Genomic DNA, 14,123 nt, shown 5'->3' on the forward strand with positions numbered 1-14,123 from the left:
TAACCCCCTAACAACAAAAAACACTAACCCCCTAACAACAAACACCAATAACCCCCTAACAACAATCCTAACAACCTAACAACAAACAACACTAACCCCCTAAAAATAAACTACTCTAAACCCCTAACAACAAACAACCCTAACCCCCTAACAGCAAGCAACCCTAAACCCCTAACAACAAACAACCCTAACCTTCTAACAACAAACAACCCTAACCCCCTAACAAACAACAACACTAACCCCCTAACCGCAAACAACACTAACACCCTAACAACAAAAACTACTAAACCCCAACAAGAAACAACCCTAAACCCCTAACAACAAACACTAACCCCCTAACAACAAACAACACTAAACCCCTAACAAGAAACTAACCTAACCTGTAACAACAAACAACCCTAACCTCTAACAACAAACAACCTTAACCCCCTAACAACAAACAACCCTAAACCCCTAACAACAAACAATCCTAAAACCCTAACAACCAACAACGCTCACCCCCTAACCACAAACAACACTAACACCCTAACCACAATCAACACTAACCCCGTAAGAACAAACAACACTAACCCCCTAACAACAAACACTAACACCCTAACAACAAAAACTACTAAACCCCAACAAGAAACAACCCTAAACCCCTAACAACAAACACTAACCCCCTAACAACAAACAACACTAACACCCTAACAACAAAAACCACTAAACCACAACAAGAAACAACACTAAACCCCTAACAACAAACACTATCACCCTAATAACAAACAACACCAAACCCCTAACAAGAAACTAACCTAACCCTGTAACAACAAACAACCCTAACCTCCTAACAAGAAACAACCTTAACCCCCTAAGAAGAAACAACCCTAAACCCCTAACAACAAACAATCCTAACCCCTTAACAACCAACAACGCCGACCCCCTAACCACAAACAACACTAACACCCTAACCACAAACAACACTAACCCCGTAAGAACAAACAACACTAACCCCCTAACCACAAACAACACTAACACCCTAACAACAAAAACTACTAAACCCCAACAAGAAACAACCCTAAACCCCTAACAACAAACACTAACCCCCTAACAACAAACAACACTAAACCCCTAACAAGAAACTAACCTAACCCCGTAACAACAAACAACCCTAACCTCCTAACAACAAACAACCTTAAACCCCTAACAACAAACAACCCTAACCACCTAACCAACAACAACACTAACCCCCTAACACCAAACAGCACTAAACCCCTAACAAGAAACTAACCTAACCCTGTAACAACAAACAGCCCTAACCTCCTAACAACAAACAATCCTAACCCCCTAACAAACAACAACACTAACCCCCTAACCACAAACAACTCTAACACCCTAACAACAAAAACTACTAAACCCCAACAAGAAACAACCCTAAACCCCTAACAACAAACACTAACAACCTAACAACAAACAACACTAAACCCCTAACAAGAAACTAACCTAACCCCGTAACAACAAACAACCCTAACCTCCTAACAGCAAACAACCTTAAACCCCTAAGAACAAACAACCCTCAACCCCTAACAACAAACAACACTAACACCCTAACAACAAAAACCACTAAACCCCAACAAGAAACAACACTAAACCCCTAACAACAAACACTAACCCCCTAACAACAAACAACACTAAACCCCTAACAATAAACTAACCTAACCCTGTAACAACAAACAACCCTAACCTCCTAACAACAAATAACCCTAACCCCCTAACAAACAACACTAACCCCCTAACCACAAACAACACTAACACCCTAACAACAAAAACTACTAAACCCCAACAAGAAACAACCCTAAACCCCTAGCAACAAACACTAACCCCCTAACAACAAACAACACTAAACCCCTAACAAGAAACTAACCTAACCCTGTAACAACAAACAACCTTAACCCCCTAACAACAAACAACCCTAAACCCCTAACAACAAACAATCCTAACCCCCTAACAACCAACAACGCACACCCCCTATCCACAAACAACACTAACACCATAACCACAAACAACACTAACCCCGTAAGAACAAACAACACTAACCCCCTAACAACAAACAACACCAACACCCTAACAAGAAAAACTACTAAACCCCAACAAGAAACAGCCCTAAACCCCTAAGAACAAACACTAACCCCCTAACAACAAACAACACTAAACCCCTAACAAGAAACTAAACTAACCCTGTAACAACAAACAGCCCTAACCCCCTAACAACAAACAACCTTAACCCCCTAACAACAAACAACCCTAAACCCCTAACAACAAACAATAATAACCCCCTAACAACCAACAACTCTCACACCCTAACCACAAACAACACTAACACCCTAACCACAAACAACACTAACCCCGCAAGAACAAACAACACTAACCCCCTAATCACAAACAACACTAACACCCTAACAACAAAAACTACTAAACCCCAACAAGAAGCAACCCTAAACCCCTAACAACAAACACTAACCCCCTAACAGCAAACAACACTAAACCCCTAACAAGAAACTAACCTAACCCCGTAACAACAAACAACCCTAACCTCCTAACAGCAAACAACCTTAAACCCCTAACAACAAACAACCCTAAACCCCTGACAACAAACAACACTAACACCCTAACAACAAAAAAAACTAAACCCCAACAAGAAACAACACTAAACCCCTAACAAACACTAACCCCCTAACAACAAACAACACTAAATCCCTAACAAGAAACTAACCTAACCCTGTAACAACAAACAACCCTAACCTCCTAACAAAAAACAACCTTAACCCCCTAACAAACAACAACACTAACCCCCTAACCACAAACAACACTAACACCCTAACAACAAAAACTACTAAACCCCAACAAGAAACAGCCCTAAACCCCTAACAACAAACACTAACCCCCTAACAACAAAAAACACTAAACCCCTAACAAGAAACTAACCTAACCCCGTAACAACAAACAACCCTAACCTCCTAACAACAAACAACCTTAAACCCCTAACAACAAACAACCCTAAACCCCTATCAACAAACAACACTAACACCCTAACAACAAAAACCACTAAACTCCAACAAGAAACAACACTAAACCCCTAACAACAAACACTAACCCCCTAACAGCAAACAACACTAAACCCCTAACAAGAAACTAACCTAACCCTGTAACAACAAAGATCCCTAACCTCCTAACAACAAACAACCTTAACCCTCTAACAACAAACAACCCTAAACCCCTAACAACAAACCATCCTAACCCCCTAACAACCAACAACGCACACCCCCTAACCACAAACAACACTAACACCCTAACCACAAACAACACTAACCCCGTAAGAACAAACAACACTAACCCCCTAACAACAAACAACACTAACACCCTAACAACAAAAACTACTAAACCCCAACAAGAAACAACCCTAAACCCCTAACAACAAACACTAACCCCCTAACAACAAACAAAACTACACCCCTAACAAGAAACTAACCTAACTCCGTAACAACAAACAACCCTAACCTCCTAACAACAAACAACCTTAAACCCCTAACAACAAACAACCCTAAACCCCTAACAACAAACAACACTAACACCCTAACAACAAAAACCACTAAACCCCAACAAGAAACAACACTAAACCCGTAACAACAAACACTAACCCCCTAACAACAAACAACACTAAACCCCTAACAAGAAACTAACCTAACCCTGTAACAACAAACAACCCTAACCTCCTAACAACAAATAACCCTAACCCCCTAACAAACAACACTAACCCCCTAACCACAAACAACACTAACACCCTAACAACAAAAACTACTAAACTCCAACAAGAAACAACCCTAAACCCCTAGCAACAAACACTAACCCCCTAACAACAAACAACACTAAACCTCTAACAAGAAACTAACCAAACCTTGTAACAACAAACAACCCTAACCACCTAACAACAAACAACCTTAACCCCCTAACAACAAACAACACTAAACCCCTAACAACAAACAATCCTAACCCCCTAACAACCAACAACGCACACCCCCTATCCACAAACAACACTAACACCCTAACCACAAACAACACTAACCCCGTAAGAACAAACAACACTAACCCCCTAACAACAAACAACACCAACACCCTAACAAGAAAAACTACTAAACCCCAACAAGAAACAGCCCTAAACCCCTAAGAACAAACACTAACCCCCTAACAACAAACAACACTAAACCCGTAACAAGAAACTAACCTAAACCCGTAACAACAAACAACCCTAAACTCCTAACAACAAACAACCTTAAACCCCTAACAACAAACAACCCTAAACCCCTAACAACAAACAACACTAACACCCTAACAACAAAAACCAGTAAACTCCAACAAGAAACAACACTAAACCCCTAACAACAAACACTAACCCCCTAACAACAAACAACACTAAACCCCTAACAAGAAACTAACCTAACCATGTAACAACAAACAGCCCTAACCCCCTAACAACAAACAAACTTAACCCCCTAACAACAAACAACCCTAAACCCCTAACAACAAACAATAATAACCCCCTAACAACCAACAACTCTCACACCCTAACCACAAACAACACTAACACCCTAACCACAAACAACACTAACCCCGCAAAAACAAACAACACTAACCCCCTAATCACAAACAACACTAACACCCTAACAACAAAAACTACTAAACCCCAACAAGAAGCAACCCTAAACCCCTAACAACAAACACTAACCCCCTAACAGCAAACAACACTAAACCCCTAACAAGAAACTAACCTAACCCCGTAACAACAAACAATCCTAACCTCCTAACAACAAACAACCTTAAACCCCTAACAACAAACAATCCTAAACCCCTGACAACAAACAACACTAACACCCTAACAACAAAAAAAACTAAACCCCAACAAGAAACAACACTAAACCCCTAACAACAAACACTAACCCCCTAACAACAAACAACACTAAATCCCTAACAAGAAACTAACCTAACCCTGTAACAACAAACAACCCTAACCTCCTAACAAAAAACAACCTTAACCCCCTAACAAACAACAACACTAACCCCCTAACCACAAACAACACTAACACCCTAACAACAAAAACTGCTAAACCCCAACAAGAAACAGCCCTAAACCCCTAACAACAAACACTAACCCCCTAACAACAAAAAACCCTAAACCCCTAACAAGAAACTAACCTAACCCCGTAACAACAAACAACCCTAACCTCCTAACAACAAACAACCTTAAACCCCTAACAACAAACAACCCTAAACCCCTATCAACAAACAACACTAACACCCTAACAACAAAAACCACTAAACTCCAACAAGAAACAACACTAAACCCCTAACAACAAACACTAACCCACTAACAACAAACAACACTAAACCCCTAACAAGAAACTAACCTAACCCTGTAACAACAAAGATCCCTAACCTCCAAACAACAAACAACCTTAAGCCCCTAACAACAAACAACCCTAAACCCCTAACAACAAACCATCCTAACCCCCTAACAACCAACAACGCACACCCCCTAACCACAAACAACACTAACACCCTAACCACAAACAACACTAACCCCGTAAGAACAAACAACACTAACCCCCTAACAACAAACAACACTAACACCCTAACAACAAAAACTACTAAACCCCAACAAGAAACAACCCTAAACCCCTAACAACAAACACTAACCCCCTAAAAACAAACAACACTAAACCCCTAACAAGAAACTAACCTAACCCCGTAACAACAAACAACCCTAACCTCCTAACAACAAACAACCTTAAACCCCTAACAACAAACAACCCTAAACCCCTAACAACAAACACTAACACCCTAACAAAAAAAACCACTAAACCCCAACAAGAAACAACACTAAACCCGTAACAACAAACACTAACCCCCTAACAACAAACAACACTAAACCCCTAACAAGAAACTAACCTAACACTGTAACAACAAACAACCCTAACCTCCTAACAACAAACAACCTTAAACCCCTAACAACAAACAACCCTAAACCCCTAACAACAAACAACACTAACACCCTAACAACAAAAAACACTAACACCCTAACAACAAAAAACACTAAACCCCAACAAGAAACAACACTAAACCCCTAACAACAAACACTAACCCCCTAACAACAAACAACACTAAACCCCTAACAAGAAACTAACCTAACCCTGTAACAACAAACAACCCTAACCTCCTAACAACAAACAACCTTAACCCCCTAACAACAAACAACTCTAAACCTCTAACAACAAACAATCCTAACCCCGTAACAACCAACAACGCACACCCCCTATCCACAAACAACACTAACACCCTAACCACAAACAAAACTAACTCCGTAAGAACAAACTACACTAACCCCCTAACAACAAACAACACTAACACCCTAACAAGAAAAACTACTAAACCCCAACAAGAAGCAACCCTAAACCCCTAACAACAAACACTAACCCCCTAACAGCAAACAACACTAAACCCCTAACAAGAAACTAACCTAACCCCGTAACAACAAACAACCCTAACCTCCTAACAGCAAACAACCTTAAACCCCTAACAACAAACAACCCTAAACCCCTGACAACAAACAACACTAACACCCTAACAACAAAAAAAACTAAACCCCAAAAAGAAACAACACTAAACCCCTAACAAACACTAACCCCCTAACAACAAACAACACTAAATCCCTAACAAGAAACTAACCTAACCCTGTAACAACAAACAACCCTAACCTCCTAACAAAAAACAACCTTAACCCCCTAACAAACAACAACACTAACCCCCTAACCACAAACAACACTAACACCCTAACAACAAAAACTACTAAACCCCAACAAGAAACAGCCCTAAACCCCTAACAACAAACACTAACCCCCTAACAACAAAAAACACTAAACCCCTAACAAGAAACTAACCTAACCCCGTAACAACAAACAACCCTAACCTCCTAACAACAAACAACCTTAAACCCCTAACAACAAACAACCCTAAACCCCTATCAACAAACAACACTAACACCCTAACAACAAAAACCACTAAACTCCAACAAGAAACAACACTAAACCCCTAACAACAAACACTAACCCCCTAACAACAAACAACACTAAACCCCTAACAAGAAACTAACCTAACCCTGTAACAACAAAGATCCCTAACCTCCTAACAACAAACAACCTTAACCCTCTAACAACAAACAACCCTAAACCCCTAACAACAAACCATCCTAACCCCCTAACAACCAACAACGCACACCCCCTAACCACAAACAACACTAACACCCTAACCACAAACAACACTAACCCCGTAAGAACAAACAACACTAACCCCCTAACAACAAACAACACTAACACCCTAACAACAAAAACTACTAAACCCCAACAAGAAACAACCCTAAACCCCTAACAACAAACACTAACCCCCTAACAACAAACAAAACTACACCCCTAACAAGAAACTAACCTAACTCCGTAACAACAAACAACCCTAACCTCCTAACAACAAACAACCTTAAACCCCTAACAACAAACAACCCTAAACCCCTAACAACAAACAACACTAACACCCTAACAACAAAAACCACTAAACCCCAACAAGAAACAACACTAAACCCGTAACAACAAACACTAACCCCCTAACAACAAACAACACTAAACCCCTAACAAGAAACTAACCTAACCCTGTAACAACAAACAACCCTAACCTCCTAACAACAAATAACCCTAACCCCCTAACAAACAACACTAACCCCCTAACCACAAACAACACTAACACCCTAACAACAAAAACTACTAAACCCCAACAAGAAACAACCCTAAACCCCTAGCAACAAACACTAACCCCCTAACAACAAACAACACTAAACCCCTAACAAGAAACTAACCAAACCTTGTAACAACAAACAACCCTAACCACCTAACAACAAACAACCTTAACCCCCTAACAACAAACAACCCTAAACCCCTAACAACAAACAATCCTAACCCCCTAACAACCAACAACGCACACCCCCTATCCACAAACAACACTAACACCCTAACCACAAACAACACTAACCCCGTAAGAACAAACAACACTAACCCCCTAACAACAAACAACACCAACACCCTAACAAGAAAAACTACTAAACCCCAACAAGAAACAGCCCTAAACCCCTAAGAACAAACACTAACCCCCTAACAACAAACAACACTAAACCCGTAACAAGAAACTAACCTAAACCCGTAACAACAAACAACCCTAAACTCCTAACAACAAACAACCTTAAACCCCTAACAACAAACAACCCTAAACCCCTAACAACAAACAACACTAACACCCTAACAACAAAAACCAGTAAACTCCAACAAGAAACAACACTAAACCCCTAACAACAAACACTAACCCCCTAACAACAAACAACACTAAACCCCTAACAAGAAACTAACCTAACCATGTAACAACAAACAGCCCTAACCCCCTAACAACAAACAACCTTAACCCCCTAACAACAAACAACCCTAAACCCCTAACAACAAACAATAATAACCCCCTAACAACCAACAACTCTCACACCCTAACCACAAACAACACTAACACCCTAACCACAAACAACACTAACCCCGCAAAAACAAACAACACTAACCCCCTAATCACAAACAACACTAACACCCTAACAACAAAAACTACTAAACCCCAACAAGAAGCAACCCTAAACCCCTAACAACAAACACTAACCCCCTAACAGCAAACAACACTAAACCCCTAACAAGAAACTAACCTAACCCCGTAACAACAAACAATCCTAACCTCCTAACAACAAACAACCTTAAACCCCTAACAACAAACAATCCTAAACCCCTGACAACAAACAACACTAACACCCTAACAACAAAAAAAACTAAACCCCAACAAGAAACAACACTAAACCCCTAACAACAAACACTAACCCCCTAACAACAAACAACACTAAATCCCTAACAAGAAACTAACCTAACCCTGTAACAACAAACAACCCTAACCTCCTAACAAAAAACAACCTTAACCCCCTAACAAACAACAACACTAACCCCCTAACCACAAACAACACTAACACCCTAACAACAAAAACTGCTAAACCCCAACAAGAAACAGCCCTAAACCCCTAACAACAAACACTAACCCCCTAACAACAAAAAACCCTAAACCCCTAACAAGAAACTAACCTAACCCCGTAACAACAAACAACCCTAACCTCCTAACAACAAACAACCTTAAACCCCTAACAACAAACAACCCTAAACCCCTATCAACAAACAACACTAACACCCTAACAACAAAAACCACTAAACTCCAACAAGAAACAACACTAAACCCCTAACAACAAACACTAACCCACTAACAACAAACAACACTAAACCCCTAACAAGAAACTAACCTAACCCTGTAACAACAAAGATCCCTAACCTCCTAACAACAAACAACCTTAAGCCCCTAACAACAAACAACCCTAAACCCCTAACAACAAACCATCCTAACCCCCTAACAACCAACAACGCACACCCCCTAACCACAAACAACACTAACACCCTAACCACAAACAACACTAACCCCGTAAGAACAAACAACACTAACCCCCTAACAACAAACAACACTAACACCCTAACAACAAAAACTACTAAACCCCAACAAGAAACAACCCTAAACCCCTAACAACAAACACTAACCCCCTAAAAACAAACAACACTAAACCCCTAACAAGAAACTAACCTAACCCCGTAACAACAAACAACCCTAACCTCCTAACAACAAACAACCTTAAACCCCTAACAACAAACAACCCTAAACCCCTAACAACAAACACTAACACCCTAACAAAAAAAACCACTAAACCCCAACAAGAAACAACACTAAACCCGTAACAACAAACACTAACCCCCTAACAACAAACAACACTAAACCCCTAACAAGAAACTAACCTAACCCTGTAACAACAAACAACCCTAACCTCCTAACAACAAACAACCTTAAACCCCTAACAACAAACAACCCTAAACCCCTAACAACAAACAACACTAACACCCTAACAACAAAAAACACTAACACCCTAACAACAAAAAACACTAAACCCCAACAAGAAACAACACTAAACCCCTAACAACAAACACTAACCCCCTAACAACAAACAACACTAAACCCCTAACAAGAAACTAACCTAACCCTGTAACAACAAACAACCCTAACCTCCTAACAACAAACAACCTTAACCCCCTAACAACAAACAACTCTAAACCTCTAACAACAAACAATCCTAACCCCGTAACAACCAACAACGCACACCCCCTATCCACAAACAACACTAACACCCTAACCACAAACAAAACTAACTCCGTAAGAACAAACTACACTAACCCCCTAACAACAAACAACACTAACACCCTAACAAGAAAAACTACTAAACCCCAACAAGAAACAACCCTAAACCCCTAACAACAAACACTAATCCCCTAACAACAAACAACACTAAACCCCTAACAAGAAACTAACCTAAACCCGTAGCAACAAACAACCCTAACCCCCTAACAACAAGCAACCTTAAACCCTTAACAACAAACAACCCTAAACCCCTAACAACAAACAACACTAACACCCTAACAACAAAATCCACTAAACCCCAACAAGAAACAACACTAAACCCCTAACAACAAACACTAACCCCCTAACAACAAACAACACTAAACCCCTAACAATAAACTAACCTAACCCTGTAAAAACAAACAACCCTAACCTCCTAACAACAAACAACCCTAACCCCCTAACAAACAACAACACTAACCCCCTAACAACAAACAACACTAACACCCTAACAAGAAAAACTACTAAACCCCAACAAGAAACAACCCTAAACCCCTAACAACAAACACTAACCCCCTAACAACAAACAACACTAAACCCCTAACAAGAAACTAACCTAAACCCGTAACAACAAACAACCCTAACCTCCTAACAACAAACAACCTTAAACCCCTAAAAACAAACAACCCTAAACCCCTAGCAACAAACACTAACACCCTAACAACAAAAACCACTAAACCCCAACAAGAAACAACACTAAACCCCTAACAACAAACACTAACCCCCTAACAACAAACAACACTAAACCCCTAACAACAAACACTAACCCCCTAACAACAAACAACACTAAACCCCTAACAAGAAACTAACCTAACCCCGTAACAACAAACAACCCTAACCTCCTAACAACAAACAACCTTAACCCCCTAAACAACCAACAACAATAACCCCCTAACCACCAACAGCACTAACCCAGTAAAACCAAAAAAAACTAACCCCCTAACAACAACCAACACTTATCCCCTAAAAACAAACAACACTAACCCCCAACAAGAAAGAACCCAAATCCTCTAAGAACAAACAACTCTAACCCCCAACAACAAAAAACTCGGAACCCCTAACAACAAGCAACACTAAAACACTAACAACAAACAACCCTTACCTCCTAACAACCAACAGCACTAACCCCCTAAGCAAAAACACTAACACCCTAACAACAAAACCCACTAAACCCCAACAAGAAACAACCCTAAACACCTAACAGCAAACAACACTAACCCCCTAACAACAAACAACACTAACACCCTAACAACAAAGATCCCTAAACCCCTAAAAACAAACAACACTAAGCCCCAACAACAAACCACACTAACTCTCTAACAACAACCCTAATCCCCTAACTACAATCAACACTAACCCACTAACAACAAACAAAACTACCCCCTAAAAAACAACACAATCCCCAAACAACAAACAACTCTCACACCCTAACAACAAACAACACTAACCCCCAAACAACAACAACACTAACCCCAAAAACGGACAACACTAACACCCTAACAACAAACACTACTAAACCCCAACTAGGAACAACCCTAACCCCCTAACAACAAACAACACTAACCCCCTAACAACAAACAACCCTAAACCCCTAACATCAAAGAAAACTAACACCCTAACAACAAACAACCCTAACGCCCTAACAACAAACAACACTAACCCCCGAACAGCAAACAACCCTAACATACTAACAACAAACAACCTTAAACTCCTAACAACAAACAACCCTAAACCCGTAACAACAAACAACAGTAACACACTAACAACAAAAAACACTAAACCCCAACAAAAAAAACCCTAAACCCCTAAAAACAAACACTAACCCCCTAACAACAAACAACACTAAACCCCTAACAAGAAACTAACCTAACCCTGTAACAACAAACAACCCTAACCTCCTAACAACAAATAACCCTAACCCCCTAACAAACAACACTAACCCCCTAACCACAAACAACACTAACACCCTAACAACAAAAACTACTAAACCCCAACAAGAAACAACCCTAAACCCCTAGCAACAAACACTAACAACCTAACAACAAACAACACTAAACCCCTAAGAAGAAACTAACCTAACCCTGTAACAACAAACAACCCTAACCACCTAACAACAAACAACCTTAACCCCCTAACAACAAACAACCCTAAACCCCTAACAACAAACAATCCTAACCCCCTAACAACCAACAACGCACACCCCCTATCCACAAACAACACTAACACCCTAACCACAAACAACACTAACCCCGTAAGAACAAACAACACTAACCCCCTAACAACAAACAACACCAATACCCTAACAAGAAAAACTACTAAATCCCAACAAGAAACAACCCTTAACCCCTAACAACAAACACTAACCCCCTAACAACAAACAACCCTAAACCCCTAACAACAAACAACACTAACACCCTAAGAACAAAAACCAGTAAACTCCAACAAGAAACAACACTAAACCCCTAACAACAAACACTAACCCCCTAACAACAAACAACACTAAACCCCTAACAAGAAAATAACCTAACCCTCTAACAACAAACAGCCCTAACCCCCTAACAACAAACAACCTTAACCCCCTAACAACAAACAACCCTAAACCCCTAACAACAAACAATAATAACCCCCTAACAACCAACAACTCTCACACCCTAACCACAAACAACACTAACACCCTAACCACAAACAACACTAACCCCGTAAGAACAAACAACACTAACCCCCTAATCACAAACAACACTAACACCCTAACAACAAAAACTACTAAACCCCAACAAGAAGCAACCCTAAACCCCTAACAACAAACACTAACCCCCTAACAGCAAACAACACTAAACCCGTAAGAAGAAACTAACCTAACCCCGTAACAACAAACAACCCTAACCTCCTAACAACAAACAACCTTAAACCCCTAACAACAAACAACCCTAAACCCCTGAGAACAAACAACACTAACACCCTAACAACAAAAACCACTAAACCCCAAGAAGAAACAACACTAAACCCCTAACAACAAACACTAACCCCCTAACAACAAACAACACTAAACCCCTAACAAGAAACTAACCTAACCCTGTAACAACAAACAACCCTAACCTCCTAACAAAAAACAACCTTAACCTCCTAACAAACAACAACACTAACCCCCTAACCACAAACAACACTAACACCCTAACCACAAACAACACTAACCCCGCAAAAACAAACAACACTAACCCCCTATCAACAAACAACACTAACACCCTAACAACAAAAACTACTAAACCCCAACAAGAAACAACCCTAAACCCCTAACAACAAACACTAACCCCCTAACAACAAACAACACTAAACCCCTAACAAGAAACTAACCTAACCACGTAACAACAAACAACCCTAACCTCCTAACAACAAACAACCCTAAACCCCTAACAACAAACACTAACACCCTAACAACAAAAACCACTAAACCCCAACAAGAAACAACACTAAACCCCTAACAACAAACACTAACACCCTAACAACAAGCAACACTAAACCCCTAACAACAAACACTAACCCCCTAACAACAAACAACACTAAACCCCTAACAAGAAACTAACCTAACCCTGTAACAACAAACAACCCTAACCTCCTAACAACAAACAACACTAACCCCCTAACAAACAACAACACTAACCCCCTAACCACAAACAACACTAACACCCTAACAACAAAAA

This window comes from Loxodonta africana, chromosome 10 (genome assembly GCF_030014295.1).
Source record: "Loxodonta africana isolate mLoxAfr1 chromosome 10, mLoxAfr1.hap2, whole genome shotgun sequence".
Classification (NCBI taxonomy): Eukaryota; Metazoa; Chordata; class Mammalia; order Proboscidea; family Elephantidae; genus Loxodonta; species Loxodonta africana.